The 14,501-nt window shown below is 50.0% G+C and overlaps 1 protein-coding gene across 11 annotated transcripts in view; it reads right to left on the reverse strand.

Moving 5' to 3' along the window:
• Nucleotides 1–10,659, reverse strand: part of MAPK9 (mitogen-activated protein kinase 9) — a 60,271-nt gene extending 49,612 nt beyond the window's left edge. For 4 of the 11 annotated variants that reach the window (XM_009241374.4, XM_009241376.4, XM_054556665.2 and 1 more), the window contains exon 1: nt 10,427–10,659. The gene's annotated coding sequence lies outside the window, so the exon portion shown is untranslated. Of the gene's footprint in view, nt 1–1,077; nt 1,224–5,541; nt 5,635–10,426 lie in introns of all 11 variants that reach the window. The other 7 variants (XM_024247264.3, XM_054556669.2, XM_054556666.2 and 4 more) reach the window with 5 other exon arrangements.
• Nucleotides 10,660–14,501: the final 3,842 nt, after the last annotated feature.

Raw genomic sequence — 14,501 nt, forward strand, 5'->3', positions numbered from 1 at the left:
ACAGAAAACAAGCAAACAAATTGACAAGTGGTTCCCAGGCTCTTGTCTGGTTATGCTTATTTAAAAGTCAGCAAGCTATTTATTTGGTCTTTTAAAACTATATAGCCAACAATAAAATCATATAGGTAAACATTCTATACTGTTTAAGACTACAGAATTTATTCTACAGCTCCGTCAAATCCCTTGCCTTTATGTTCTAGTATCTAATATTTAACGTCAACCCAATGAGATTTTTGTGGTGATGACTTGTATTTCAACACAATGATGTCTAGGATTTTCCTTAAACATGGAAATAAATGGATTAATAACAAGTCTAAATAAAGAACTGAGTCAAATTAATAATTTCTCCAAGTGACCACTGCCCCACGGTCTTCTCCCCATCCTCTGGGTGGTGGCTGCAGTGTGGCTGCCACTCTGACCACTCCAGCCGAGATGTGTTAGCATGCCAGCCAGGGAGTGACTCCAGGGATGCCACAGTGCTTTAGATGCTGGACAAACAGCTGGTCATACAACCCGCACAGCAGGAGTATCAGTCCCGTGTTACCTGGGAGCAATCTAGGGCTGAGTGAGCTGAAACACCTGCCTAGCCCACACTACTGTGAGAAGGGGACTCGGGAGCTCTCCAGGCTGGCAGGTCACTGTACCCTAAGCTGTAGGAGGTGCAAGGCAGGTCTGTCTTGCTCATGGCATCTCATACTCCAAGGACAGGAGGACAGGAAGCTGGTCTTTGGGGCACCGTGAGCATTCAATAAACCTTTGTTGATCTGATTCCCCACAATGCTGCTCCATTTTACTGACATCTAAAGGAAGATCCTTTTCTAAAGATTAGCTTATTTACAGTTTGCAAGAGGCTGAAAGAATTCCACTCAACATTTAGGGGGTGGCTTTATGCACGAAAGTGGTAAGTATTGCAAGAGACATGCCATAGTCAGCTAGCAACCAGTCTTGAAACAGCACGTACTTAGCTATTTGGGGGAGAAGCATGAGCAGTGAGTCCATTATCTATATTACAAGTTACAGTGCGGTAAGGGCCATAAGCAAAATGTAAACAAAATCAAAAGGCAAAAGAGATCCTACCCACGGCAAGGGTGCAGAAGACAAGGACGGCTTCACGGAGGAGGCAGCATCCGCCCTCAGACTCTTTTGCCAGAGATCAGAGATGGACAGTAGAGGCACAGAGCTCAAGCTGACTGTGTCCAGTCACAGCGAACTGCTCAGCTTGGCTAGCAGGGTACAAGTGCAAAGGATTAGAGACAACTCAGCAAAAAGGCAGGCACCCACTACCACCTGCTTTATGGAGGGTGGCTGTTCCTCTGCTATACCGTAAACACACCAGCAACACAGTTACTTGCAAGCATGTACTGAGTACCCGCTGTGGATGGTGAGGTACCATGCCAGGACACGTTGCCTGCCCTCAGTAAGTGCACACTCAGGAAGAGGCCCTGCACACCAAGGGTCCTAAACCCAGTAGGGTGAAGAAGATTTGGGGGAATGGGAGGAGAAGCAGCAGAGGTGGAGGCACATTCGGAATGTGACAAGTCACTAGGGACTTTGCTGGGTAGACGGCGAGTGAAGCTGGAGAGAAAAACGGAGGCCAGATCACTATGAGCCCCAGAAGCCACACAGAGCCATCTGGCCTCAGTCCTGAGGGCTGTGGAAGCCGTCAAAGCATCAGAGGTGCGACACAGGCGCTGGGGTGCTGCAGGATCCATCCCTCCCTTCCTCGCTTTCCTAAGAGAAGCCTTCCCCTTCCTGCTAGATAAATGGCTGCCCAACTAGAGACGATGCCTGGCAGCTTTCCCAGTAGCCAGGTATAGCCAGATGACCAAGTTCTGACTAATAAGATGTGGGTAGAAGTGATGTATGCAACTTCCAGATCACTTTTGTTATTTTTCTTTACAGAAAGCTGCTTGCCCTCCAACCTTTCTTCCTGGCTGGGAGATCAGCTGTCACAGACCCAGAGACAGAAGTCACACGCTGTAGATGGGAAGCTGCCCACCAGCCGGATTCCTTAACGACCTCAGGGCACAGAGCCACCCCCCATTCAGGACCCCCTCCCACGTTGGGACTGACAGATCAATCTCAACCCTGCTGACCAACTCTGGAACTCTCCCTGCTATAACTGCTTTCCACCTACACTTGGACTATGACAATATTAGGTTAACTTTTTTAAATTTGGGGAGTATATTCAATCGTATTGGTTTTAGAATTGTAATTCCATCTCAAGATTTAAAATAGTCCGGGCATGGTGGCTCACACCTGTAATCCCAGCACTTTGGGAGGCCAACGTGGGGGGATCACTTGAGGTCAGGAGTTTGAGAACAGCCTGGCCAACATGGTGAAACCCCATCTCTACTAAAAATACAAAAATTAGCCGGGTGTGGTAGTGCGTGCCTGTAATCCCAGCTACTTGGGAGGCTGAGGCAGGAGAATCATTTGAACCGGGAGGTGGAGGTTGCAGTGAGCCGAGATCATGCCACTGCACTCCAGCCTGGGCCACAGCGAGACTCCATCTCAAAAACAAACAAACAAAAAGATTTAAAATAATTATAAAAGTAAAATAAGGTGCCCTTATTAGGCAGGAGAAAAAAGTCACTAAGTGAAAACCTGTTAAAGCCACCTTCTCTGTCACGCTTGGGCTTTGTGAGAGCAACAAAAAGAACCTTAAGGCCACCTGAGAAAGTATGTAATTTAGCTATTCATGAGTCAACTCTACTGAGATGATATTTCAACAAAATGGACCATCAACTGGGCTCAGAAAACAGTTTTACAAAGCGGGAAGTACAAGAATTCTTCATGCAACCACATTAGCAATACACCAAACCCTGCATTCGCTGCCTCCACTTCCCACACCAGCCGGTGCTGGTTCCTCCCCCTCAGCTCCCAGGCTGTGTTGCCACCGTCCGTCCAGCACAGGGCTCCCTCCTTGCCACTTGTGCACTCAGCAGCGCCCGCCAGGCTGTACTGTCACAGCCTTTGTAGGGTCTGCCTCCCTTCCAGGCTACGAGCAACTCAAAACTCGGAGGGAACGCTACAAGGAGGTTTCCTGGAGGAGGCAAGACCTGAGCTCAAGTTTGTTCACAGTATCGACCAAGGCATGAGGAAACAGGCACTCTCATACATGTCAGTGAGAGCTGTGAAGTGGTAAAACATTTTTTGGATGGAATATAGATGATAGCTAATAAAAATGTTAACTGCACATCCTAAACTGGCAAACACAATTCTCTAAGTGTATCTGACAAATATGTGTACAAGTATCCAAACATATTTGTGCAAGGATGTTTGTAACACTTCTTGTAACAGGCAAAAAACTAGAAGTAATCTAAAATGCACACTGTGGATGGACTGAATAAATTATGGCACAAAAGTACAACAAGGCCATTCAACAGAATGCAAGGACTTTATGTATCAATGTGGAAAGATGTCTAAGATACAGAAAGGAAATACAGCAAGTTGAAGAAGAGAACACATAATGCCCAGCTACGTAAACACACACACACGCATACACACGCACGTACACAATGCTAGCAAGTAGAGAAATAGTGGGAAATGAGAAACTTTCTTCCCATTATAACTTTCTATTCTGTTTTTCAAATGTACATATTTCACATTTAAAAACTGATTAAACAAAAAATGTTAAATGAAAAGCTGCAGAATGATCATTTGACACTTGTATGGAAGATGGGCTTCAGGCAGATAAGGCTAGAGGCACGAGAGTGGGCCTGGCTCTGAGGTACACATTTATAAACACCCTTATAACAACTAGTGAGGAGCATATTACTATCCCCACTCTGCAAATGAGGAAACTGAGGCTTAGAGGCAGTAAGGAAGTTGTCCAAATTCCCAGCATGGCTCAGATTTGAATTTAGGAGTGTTTCACCACAATATTCAAGTTCCTCCCAAAGCACCATTCTGATATTCCTTTAGAAAGTGAAGCTATTTGTACGTGGGCTGGCCAGGACCACAACACAGTCCTGCACATTTCATCTTGCTGACTTCCCCTACCAAAACAATTTTTCCTCTAACGATGACAACAATTCAGTGATCCACAGACTCAAGTGAACCTTTAATCACACTAAAACTTCAGAGTACCCAGGACATGCGATATTTAAATCAACTGACTACTGTGATTAAAAGCAGATTCTCACAATCGCCCTCTGTCTGAATGCTTGCTGCCGACATTTTTTTCATTAAATTGTTCTGTTTTCCAGCTGAGCAAGATGGCTCACACTTGTAATCCCAGCACTGTGGGAGGCCGAAGGTGGGGGGATCGCTTAAGCCCAAGAGTTCCAGACCAGCCTGGGCAACATGGTGAGGCTTCATCGCTATATTAAATAATAATAACAATAATAGTAAAAATCTGGCCGGGTGCGGTGGCTTACACCTGTAATCCCAGCACTTTGGGAGGCCGAGGTGGGCAGATCACAAGGTCAGGAGACGGAGACCATCCTGGCTAACACGGTGAAACCCCGTCTCTACTAAAAAAATACAAAAAATTAGCCGGGTGTGGTGGTGGGCGCCTGTAGTCCCAGCTACTAGGGAGGCTGAGGCAGGAGAATGGCGTGAACGCGGGAGGCAGAGCTTGCAGTGAGCCGAGATCACACCACTGCACTCCAGCCTGGGCGACAGAGCAAGACTCCATCTCAAAAAAAAAAAAAAAAAAGTAAAAATTTAAAAAGTTCTATTTTCCTACTGTAATTCTTTTTTCTTTCTTTCTTTTTTTTTTTTTTTGAGACGGAGTCTCACTCTGTCGCTCAGGATGGAGTACAGTGGTGCGATCTCGGCTCACTGCAAGCTCCGCCTCCTGGGTTCACACCATTCTCCTGCCTCAGCCTCCCGAGTAGCTGGGACTACAGGCACCCACCACCACACCCAGCTAATTTTTGTATTTTTAGTAGAGACGGGGTTTCACCGTGTTAGCCAGGATGGTCTCCATCTCCTGACCTCATGATCCGCCCGCCTCAGCCTCCCAAAGTGCTGGGATTACAGACGTGAGCCACCACGCCTGGCCTCCTACTGTAATTCTTATGAAGAATAGCTTGGTATAACAACGTAATCTTTCTTTGATAATCAAGAACCTTGCAGCTCTCAGGGCCATCCTCTGCAGTTCTTAAGCCACAGTATATACCACAATACAGAACAACTAGCATTTGGTTATCACCTCACGCACTGTTGGATCCACAGGACCCTGCAAGGATCTGTGTCACCAGCCCCACTTCCAGGCACCCAGGCCTGCCTATTTCTCTCTCAATCCCCCACTCCCAGGGCCCTGGGTAAGGGCTTCTCGTGGCTCCTTGGACCAGCGACGCAGAAGCATTCTCCCAGCCACCATTTCTGTGACTTCCAAACCACTGCACACATGCCACTTTAGAAAGAGAAATCACTCCACGTGAGAATATGTACACAAATGTTCATAGCAGCTTTATTTTTAATAGCTCCAAACTAGAAACAACCCAAACCTGTCCTTCAATGGGTAAATGGTTAAACTAACTGCTGTATACCCATACCATGGAATACCACTCGGCAACTGCTGAAACATACCACAACTTGGGTGGATCTCAAGGGCAGTATAGTCAACGAAAAAAGCCAATCTCAAAAGGTCACATCCTGTATAACTCCATGTATATAACATTCCTGAAAAGACAAAAGTATAGAGATGCAGACTAGATTAGTACTTGCCAGCAGTTATGAATGGTGGGGAAAAGGGGGTGCTGTGGCTGTAAGGGGGTGGGACAAGGAGATATTTGGGATGATGACATCGTTTTGAATCTTGATTGTGGTAGTGGTTATATGAATTTTCACATGATAAAAAATGACAATGAACTCTATACACATTGTTCCGATGCCAGATTTCCTGGTTTAGACATTTTACTATAGTTGTATAAATATATAACCATTGGAGAAAGCTGGGTGAAGGGTACTGGGACCTCTCTGTGCCATTTGTGCAACTTCTTGTGAATCTATAATTATTTCAAAATATGGAAAGAAAAAAGAGAGAGATTTGTTGAAAATATGCAGTGATCACACCATTCTCCCATTTGAATTCCTTCAACAGTGACTGACTACCTTGAGAATAAGATTCAGTTCCCTAGCACAGCACAGGAGATGGCAGTCCTCTGGCCCAATCTTAGGCAACATCAAACCACCTGGGATCAGCAGACACACCCAGCTACTGCACACCTTCAGGCCTCTGCCTAAGCTGTTCCATCTGCTTGAAATGACTTCCCCCTCCTTTTTGACCTCCTGGTCAACATTCATCCTCCTTTAAAATCTAGTTCAAGCACCTGCTTCTCTTACATGTTTCCTCCTCCAGCCTTTCCCTTCAAACCATGCTGGGCATGCCCCCATTTTTGCCACCCTCCCTGTATTCTCTTTAGATTGCATTCCGAGTCTACTTACACTTCTACTCTGTAAGGGCAGAAAATGGGTCTGATTTATTTCTCAATCCTCTACTGATTACACAGTAGGTGCCCAGTAAATGTTTGTTAAAGACAATTTAGCTAAATGGGAGAATAAATGTGGTAGGACAGCTGGGAGCAGTGGTTAAGATGGGGACTTTGAGTCAGACTCCCAGTGGGTCTGCTATTTATCTAGGTGATGTGCAGCAAGCGATTGCGCTCATCTGTAAAACGGACAAGCAGAGAGCCTCAGGGTACCTCTAGATAAGAAGTGCACAGCCCACTTAGGAAGGCATCTTGATGCAGGAATGTACCCTAAATCTGACCAAGCCTTGTCTAGATCCAATTACTAACTTACAGAGATTACAGAGAAACACATTCAATTACACTGCGGAGATGCAATCAATCAAATACCAGCTACGGAAATGCTAAGAACAACTCGATTGCTTCAACAAATAAACTACCAAGAAAACAGAGAAATAGGAGGGGGATCTACAGATTAAGAGAAACTTAAAAGACGTATCAACCGATCAACAATGTATGGACCTTATCTTGCTCTACCTCCAAACTACTAAGGAAACTTAAAATTCATGGGGCAGCTGGAAATTTGAATATTGACTAGTTATTTGATGATATTAAGGAATTACTACTTTTTCAACTTTAAAAGAGTCAGTACCTTTAGAGACCTACCGAAGTGTGAGGTATAACCACTGTATACCTCCTGAGCACCCTGAGGTTGTGCCCGGATGTTTTACAGATGAGCGCAATCGCTTCTGCACATCACCCAGATAAGCAGCAGACTCACTGGGAGTCTGACTCAAAGTCCTGATCTTAACCACTGCTCCGAGCTACCCTACCACATTTATTCTCCCATTTAGCTTTATCTTTACCAAACATTTACTGGGCACCCCACTGTGTAATTAGTATCCCGAAAAATAATGAATGAAATGACATGATATTTAGGATCTGCTTGAAAATAATTATGGGTGGTAAGCGTGCAAGTAGATAACATTAGAGATGAAACAAGATTGGTCAGGAGTTAATAACTGTTAAAGCAGGACACTATTCTGTTTATTTTGTATATGTTTGAAAGTTCCCATAATAAAAGTTAAAATAAAAAGAATGATGTTGAAACTGGTTCATACAATCAAGTACAAAGTATCAGGAATTAATTATTCTGAAGGAAAATTATGTAAAAATGGCACCTTCCTAACCAAGTGTGAGTTGAAACTACTGTATGTTTGTAGACCAAAAATAGTTGCCCTATTGGCAAATCAATAGTCTCAAGAAGAAAAAAAATCTGGTCTCTGTTTTATCTTATGCCTCATGAAAACAACTGGTTTACTCACTATTAACTGGTTTGTCTGGTCCTTTTCTTTATCCGGAAAATTAAGAATATTTTATCTTAGACACATTCAAGTATCCCCTCTAATGTTTATTTAGGAGACCAAATAAACAGATTTTAATCTGTGAACAAATTAAAGTCCTGGCACCCTGAAAATTAAATTACCAGGAAAATCAAAGCTGTCAAGAGAGGTCTATGTAAAAATAGTATTGTTTTTAACTCTGCAGGATCCTTTTGAAGGAAAAAAAATAGTTAAATAGAGGAAAACATTAAATAGACTGGTGGTCATTCTTCCAGAACAAGTTAAAAGCCAAAAGAGAATACTCAGAGCTGAGGGACCCAGGAAAGAATCTTTATCTGGGAAGTGATCTGGGTTCGAACTCCACTCACCAGCTGCTTGCTAAGAAGCAGACAACTCAGACTCCTGAGCTTCCGTTTCCACAGGGCTCCTGTTACAATCAAATGAGTATCTGGGCTGGCACCTGGGCAAACAGGGCCTGCTTCCCCTGGCCTTAGGCTACCTTTCCTGCTCTCCTCACAGCTCCTCCTTCCCACACAGCCAGTCCTGGAGGATGACAATCCTGCAACCAAGCTGAATGAATCTGTATTTGGCTTGGCTCACGGCATTTAAAAAAAAAAAATTTAATTAGCTATTGCCAACATTTAAAAACCAGAACAAATGTGGAGTGCTGCCCTCCTTTTTAGAGACAGGGTCTTGCTCTGTCACCCAGGCTGGAGCACAGTGGTGTGATCATAGCTCACTGCAGGCTCCAAATCCTGGGCTCATGGGATCCTTCCACCTCAGCCTCCCAAGTAGCTAGGACTACAGGTGGATGCCACCACACCTAGCTAATTTCTTAAAATTTTTTGTAGAGACAGGGATCTCGCTACATTGCCCAGGCTGGTCTTGAACTCCTGGTCTGAAGTGATCCTCCCACATCAGCCTCCCAAAGTGTCTGAGATTACTGGTGTGAGCCATGGCACCCAGCCAAATTCCACCTTCTTCTAGAAAACTGCTGGGTAAGGTTCCGGTTCTTCAGGGTCCCCACGACTCTGTGCCCTTACACCTGGCCCTCCAGACTGATTCTCAACTCCACAGTAGGCTACGGTCCTTCCTTGGCCCTGCTCCTTCACACCTCTGTGCCTCTCCCTGCCTAGCAAATTTCTCATCACCCTCAAGGCCCCCCAGCACCACCTGTCACCTCCTCCACATTTCCATGGCATAGCCCCTCCCCTATAGCAAGGGTTGTACAGTCCTGGAACTAAGTGTCTGCATGCCTGCCTTCTCTACTGGGCTCCTGAGCTCTCTTGGGAAAGGGACCCTGTTGCTATCTGCCTTGTGTCCCTAGGGTCTAGCAGAAAGCATGACCTAGATAATGCAGAATTCAGTAAATGTCTCTTGTATGTGTGGAAGAAAGCTAGAGCTAAACCATTATAAAAATGTGAGATTTTATATCACAGCGTGTTCCAACAGTTAGCAATTAAAGGGGTCAAGGACACCAAAATGTTTCACAAAATAGAACAAGCTTCCATCTGCTTACAAGTTTCACATGTTAATCAGAAGTCACTAAATGAACAGATAAAGCAGAGACAACAGGGAGGCTGGGCCATTTCTTTGATCATTCATTCATTCATTCATTGAGCTGATACTACTGAATACTTACTGTGTGCTTTCTAAGCACTGGGGATAAAGCAGTGGACAAATCAGACAGCTACCTGTTTTCACAAAGTTATATCCTAGTCGGGGAGACAGAAAATAAACAGGCAAATAAACAGAATAGTTTCAAACCAGGTGAGAGCTAGCAAGGAAATTTTTTAAATAATGAAATAACATGACTAAGGGAAGAAAGAGGGTGGTCGAGGAGGGCCTCACCCAAAACGAGACACCTGACCAGAGGAAGGAGCAGAAAGAGCTACTTGTGCCAAGATCACGGAGACAACTCCAAAGACGGGGAAACAGCAAATGCAAAGGTCCTGGGGCAAATGCGGGCTGGCATGTTCAAGGCGGGCGAGATGAGTGGGATGGGGCAGCAGTCTTCTGGGGGAGGGGTGTGGTGGTAAGGGATGTGGGCTGGGTCCCCTCTGGCACTGCTGGACACCGAGTGTGCAATGACAAGGCAAGAGAGGAGTGCGCGGGGAGGCGGGAGGCTGGGCGGATGGGGAGGGGGTTCCTACACCACTCACACCAGCAAGGGCCAGCACCCTGCCCAATCTTCCACAAATGTACACCGGGGTCCTGCCCAGGCGTCTGCATACATTCACACAGCCTGACAACAACCCTGTCCAGAAGAGACATTTCCCCACTTTCCCGAAGGCAAAACCGCGGCAGAGGGAGGGTCAGTGCCTTGGCCAAGGTCGCGGGGACGCGACCCCAGGCCCCTGGGCACCCGGCGCAGGAGTGCAGCTGTTTGCCCCACCTCCGGGAGGGATGGCGCCCGCAGACCCCACGGGCAGGTCGGCCGGGCCAGGCCGGTGAGCAGGCCCGCAGCCCGGGGCTGCTGACAGCCGGGCGGAAGGGGGCGCCTGCGGCATCCCCGAGCACAGGGGCGACGGCTGCGGCTGCCAGGGCCCCGCAGCCCCCGGCCCGCCCCGAAGCCCCCGGCCGCGCGGTTCCCTCACCGCCCCTCCCCGCGGGCCCGGCCCGAGCAGCCGCCGCCAGGCCTAGCCCGCCCGCCGGGCTCACCTCGCCTCCCCGCCGCCGCGCCACGGGGAGAGGGCGGGCGGGCGGACTGGCGGCGCTGCGTGCTAGTCACTCCTGGCTCCGCGGCCCCGGCTCCGCCGCCGGCCCGCCCCGCTCCGCTCCGCCCCGCCGCCGCCGCCGCCGCCGCCGCAGTGGGTGTGAGGGGCGCCGGGGCGCTGCGACCCTTCCGGTCCCGCTCCCTTCTCCGCCGGTGCCGCCGCCGCGGCGCCCGGTCTGACCGACCCTCGCGCCGACCAATCAGCGCGCGGAGAGCGGAGCAGGCGCGGCCAATGGCGCCTGGGGGGCGGGCCGATGGAGGGTGGCGCGGGCGGGGCCGGGGGCCGGGGGCCGGGGGCCGGGGGCCGGGTCGGGCGCCCGAGGTCCTGGGCCGGGGTTCCGTGGGTTCTTCGCCCCCAGGCCTTTCAGAGGCGCGGGCCGACTGGCCGTGGCGCTCGGGTGCGCGCAGTGCACGCGGTGAGCTGGAGACGCAGGCATTGCGCGGCCCACCAGCTGAGCCGGCTGTCCCTGCGAGGGGGGCGCAGCTCGATGGAGAGGGTGGCCGGGAGGGCCGGGAACCCGGCTGGAGGCGCGCGGGGCTCACACCGCGGGGTCCGCGGGGGGCCGGGCCTCGGGCTGCAGGTGCAGGCTCGTGGCGGTGAGGCGGCCTGGAGCGGCACGAGAGCCCGCCCGTTTCGGGGAGAGCTCGGGGCGATCGCGGGGGGAGGCCGGCCAGGCGTCCGGGAGCCCGGCGTGCTAGGGCCCGGTGGGCGGGGCGGGCCTCGGACTCGGCTGCTCGCTGCGGCGCCGGAGGAACGGGTCTTTGGGGGTGTGGGTGAGGCCAGAAGTCGGCTCGAAGAGGGGGAGGGGGTGCGAAGAGATGGCCGTGTGTAGACAGGTGACCCGGTAGGTCGGTGACGCAGGAGGAGACTGCGCTTGGTGGCGGGATGACTTAGTTGACAACATTTAAAAATTGGGAGGTGCGGCAGGGCGCGGTGGCTCACGCCTGTAATCCTAGAACTTTGGGAGGTCGAGGCGGGTGGACTACCTGAGGTCAGGAGTTCGAGACCAGCCTGGCTAACCTGGTGAAACCCCGTCTCTATTAAAAATACGAAACAATTAGCTGGGCGTGGTGGCGGGCGCCTGTAATCCCAGCTACTCGGGAGGCTGAGGCAGGAGAATCACTCGAACCCGGGAGGCGGAGGTTGCAGTGAGCCGGGATTGCGCCATTGCACTCCAGCCTGGGCGACAGAGTGAGACTCTGTCTCAAAAAAAAAAGAAAAAAAATAGGGAGGTGCTCCTCCTCTGAGAGGAGTGGGGGGCGGGGCGAGGAGTCCCTTGCTCAGAGCCCCCTAGGGACTGGGACCCTTTGACTCTGAGCTGCTTTTGAGGCTGGATCAGGTACCAGCGGCCTGGGGGTCGTACAGGATGGGAGAGGCCGGGGCTTGTTGCCAGATCTACGTTGAAAAGTGAAGCAGGAAGTGAGGCACCGAGGCTGGGCACATGGGGAAAACGGTGGAGAGCCGGCCTTTGGGGACTAGAAGAGTGGGAACAGTGGTTGACAAATGGTGAGTGTGGGGGTAGAACAGCAGTAACACAATACCAGGATCCACAGAGTGGCCAGAGCCAGAGTGGGGAGAAGGAACAGGACTCTGCAGATGGGGAGGGTAAGGGGCTGGGTGGCGTGAAGGGTGGTTGCAGAATTTGGGGAGGGCAGCTAGCCTGTGACCCAGGTTCCAAGGGCACTGAGGTCTGGGCCAGGCCGCTTGGAGGCACCAGAGCCTCAGAGGAGGGGTCGGGTAGAGGAACGGACCCAGCACGGTGTCCCCCTTGGCCACCAGAGGGAGTTTTCTAAATTTGAGCATGGCTCATCGCTGCTTGAAATTCTACATCGCAGTGTGGCCTGCACTGAGGAGGGCCCACACCTGTCGCTACCTCGGACTCACCTGCCACCTGCCTCAGGTGCATGAGAGAAAACAGGAAACCAGAAATTGTCAGGATCGAGGATTGTGGGAAAAGAGTAAAAGCCTAGCTGTCAGAGCTGAGGTTCCACCAAGGAGCACTGATGGGTGCTTCTCCTCATTAGGAAGGCGGTGCGGTGGCTCACACCTGTAATCTCAGCACTTTGGGATGCCGAGGTGGGTGGATCACCTGAGTCCAGGAGTTCGAGACCAGCCTGGCCAACATGGTGAAACGTCATCTCTACTAGAAATACAAAAATTAGCTGGGCGTGGTGGTGGGTGCCTGTAATTCCAGCTGTTCAGGAAACCAAGGCAGGAGAATAACTTGAACCCAGGAGGCAGAGGTTGCAGTGAGCCGAGATTGCTCCACTGCACTCCAGCCTGGGTAACAGAGCAAAAACTCCATCTCAAAAAAAAAAAAAAAAGAGGGGACACCAATTTCCAGCACTCCAGGCCTAACTTCATAGCACTCACATCATGTCAAGTGAGTAACCAAAAATCAGTGTACATATGTACACACCCATACATCTCACACTAAGTTTTCTGTAAGGGTTCTTTTCATTGCAGAGACACTGCTTTTTTTCTGGTTTATGAAATACAGTGAATATTTATGGACACAAAGCTGAGGTGACAGGGTGGGGAGGGGAGCCTTGGAACAGCACCAAGAATCCTGGTTGAACCCTCCAAGTGAAAAGATCCTGCCACAACATACGTGAACCAGGTGGGACATGTGACCATGTCTCGCCTGATCCGGCCTGTGGTGGGGAGAGGCAATTGAGGAAGGCCTTCTGGGCAGGAGGAAGCTGTTGCTGAAGCTGCCGAGCAGGATGTGTTGGGCCTGTGACCTAGGCAGAAAGGGCACTCAGGCCCAAATGTTCAGATGTGAGGACCTGCTTGCTGTGTTCAGGGAGCCACAAGTCACCTGGTCTTAGGGAAAGGTGAGGTGACTGGAGAGTTCTGAGGACCTTGAGGTAGATTGGCACTGCCAGGCATGTAGGCTGGATTTAGCTCACTGAATGCCTTGTTTAGCCCAGAGAGGTTTTCTTTTTTTAATTGATTAGTTGATTTAAGAAACATTTAAAAATTAGGACGTGCTGTTTTGAATGTTTATCCTCTATGAAACTCATGTTCAAACTTAATCTCCAATGTGGCAGTACTGAGAGGTGGGGCCTCTAAGGGTGGTTGGGATTAATCTGTTGATGGATTCATGGATTAAAGGGTTATCACTGGAGTGGGACTGGTGGCTTCATTAGAAGAGGAAGGAAGACCTGAGCTGGCCTGTGAGCATGCTCAGCCCCCTGGCCATGTGACACCTGTGCCACCCTCAGGACTCTGCAGAGTCCCCAGCAGCAAGAAGGCCCTCACCAGGTGCAGCCCCTCAACCTTGGACTTCTCAGCCCCCAGGGCTGTAACAAATAAATTCTTTTTTAAAGTAAATTACCCAGTTTCAGGTATTCTGTTATAAACAACAGAATAAGAAACACACTAAGACAAGAGCACAGCAGGGTGGAGGAGCTAGGGGTGCCTGGGGCATCAGGGACTTGTCCGGAGGCCAGCCGTGTATGCAGCCACAGTGCCGACAGGTTTCTGTGATCCTGATATCCCCCACCCTTGACTGGCCTAGATTCCAATCCGACTCTTGTCAGCTGTGCTCCTCTGGGCAAGGGATTCACTTCTGCCTGCCTTGGTTCTGTAGGAAGTGGCATGGAGAAGGAGGGAAGCAGGAAGAGCCGGGTGCAGCCCATGCAGCAGGGATGGTGTAGGTCCTTATGCTGACTGCCTCTGTCCCCTCGACACCTTGCCTGCCCTTCCCTCATTGCACTAACCCACATCTTCCCTTCTCCCCTACAAGAACCCAGAGATGTGCTGAAGGGTGTAAGTCAGGTCTGTCCCAGCTGTGTGTTGTAGAAAGCTAAACTGCACTTAAGCCAATGGGGACATTTACTGGGAGGTGCCTGCAACATCATACCCAGGAGAGGCAGGGGCAGACCTGGTCTGGAAACTCTAGGGCCATGGAGGCCACTGCAGGTGCAAATGGAGTTTGAAAACCCACAACAATGGACTCTGATGGTCCCCCAGACAGGGCTTCCATTCTGGAACTAGTCAGCCATGCTGGGCAG

Source organism: Pongo abelii, chromosome 4 (genome assembly GCF_028885655.2).
Source record: "Pongo abelii isolate AG06213 chromosome 4, NHGRI_mPonAbe1-v2.0_pri, whole genome shotgun sequence".
In the NCBI taxonomy this organism is placed as follows: Eukaryota; Metazoa; Chordata; class Mammalia; order Primates; family Hominidae; genus Pongo; species Pongo abelii.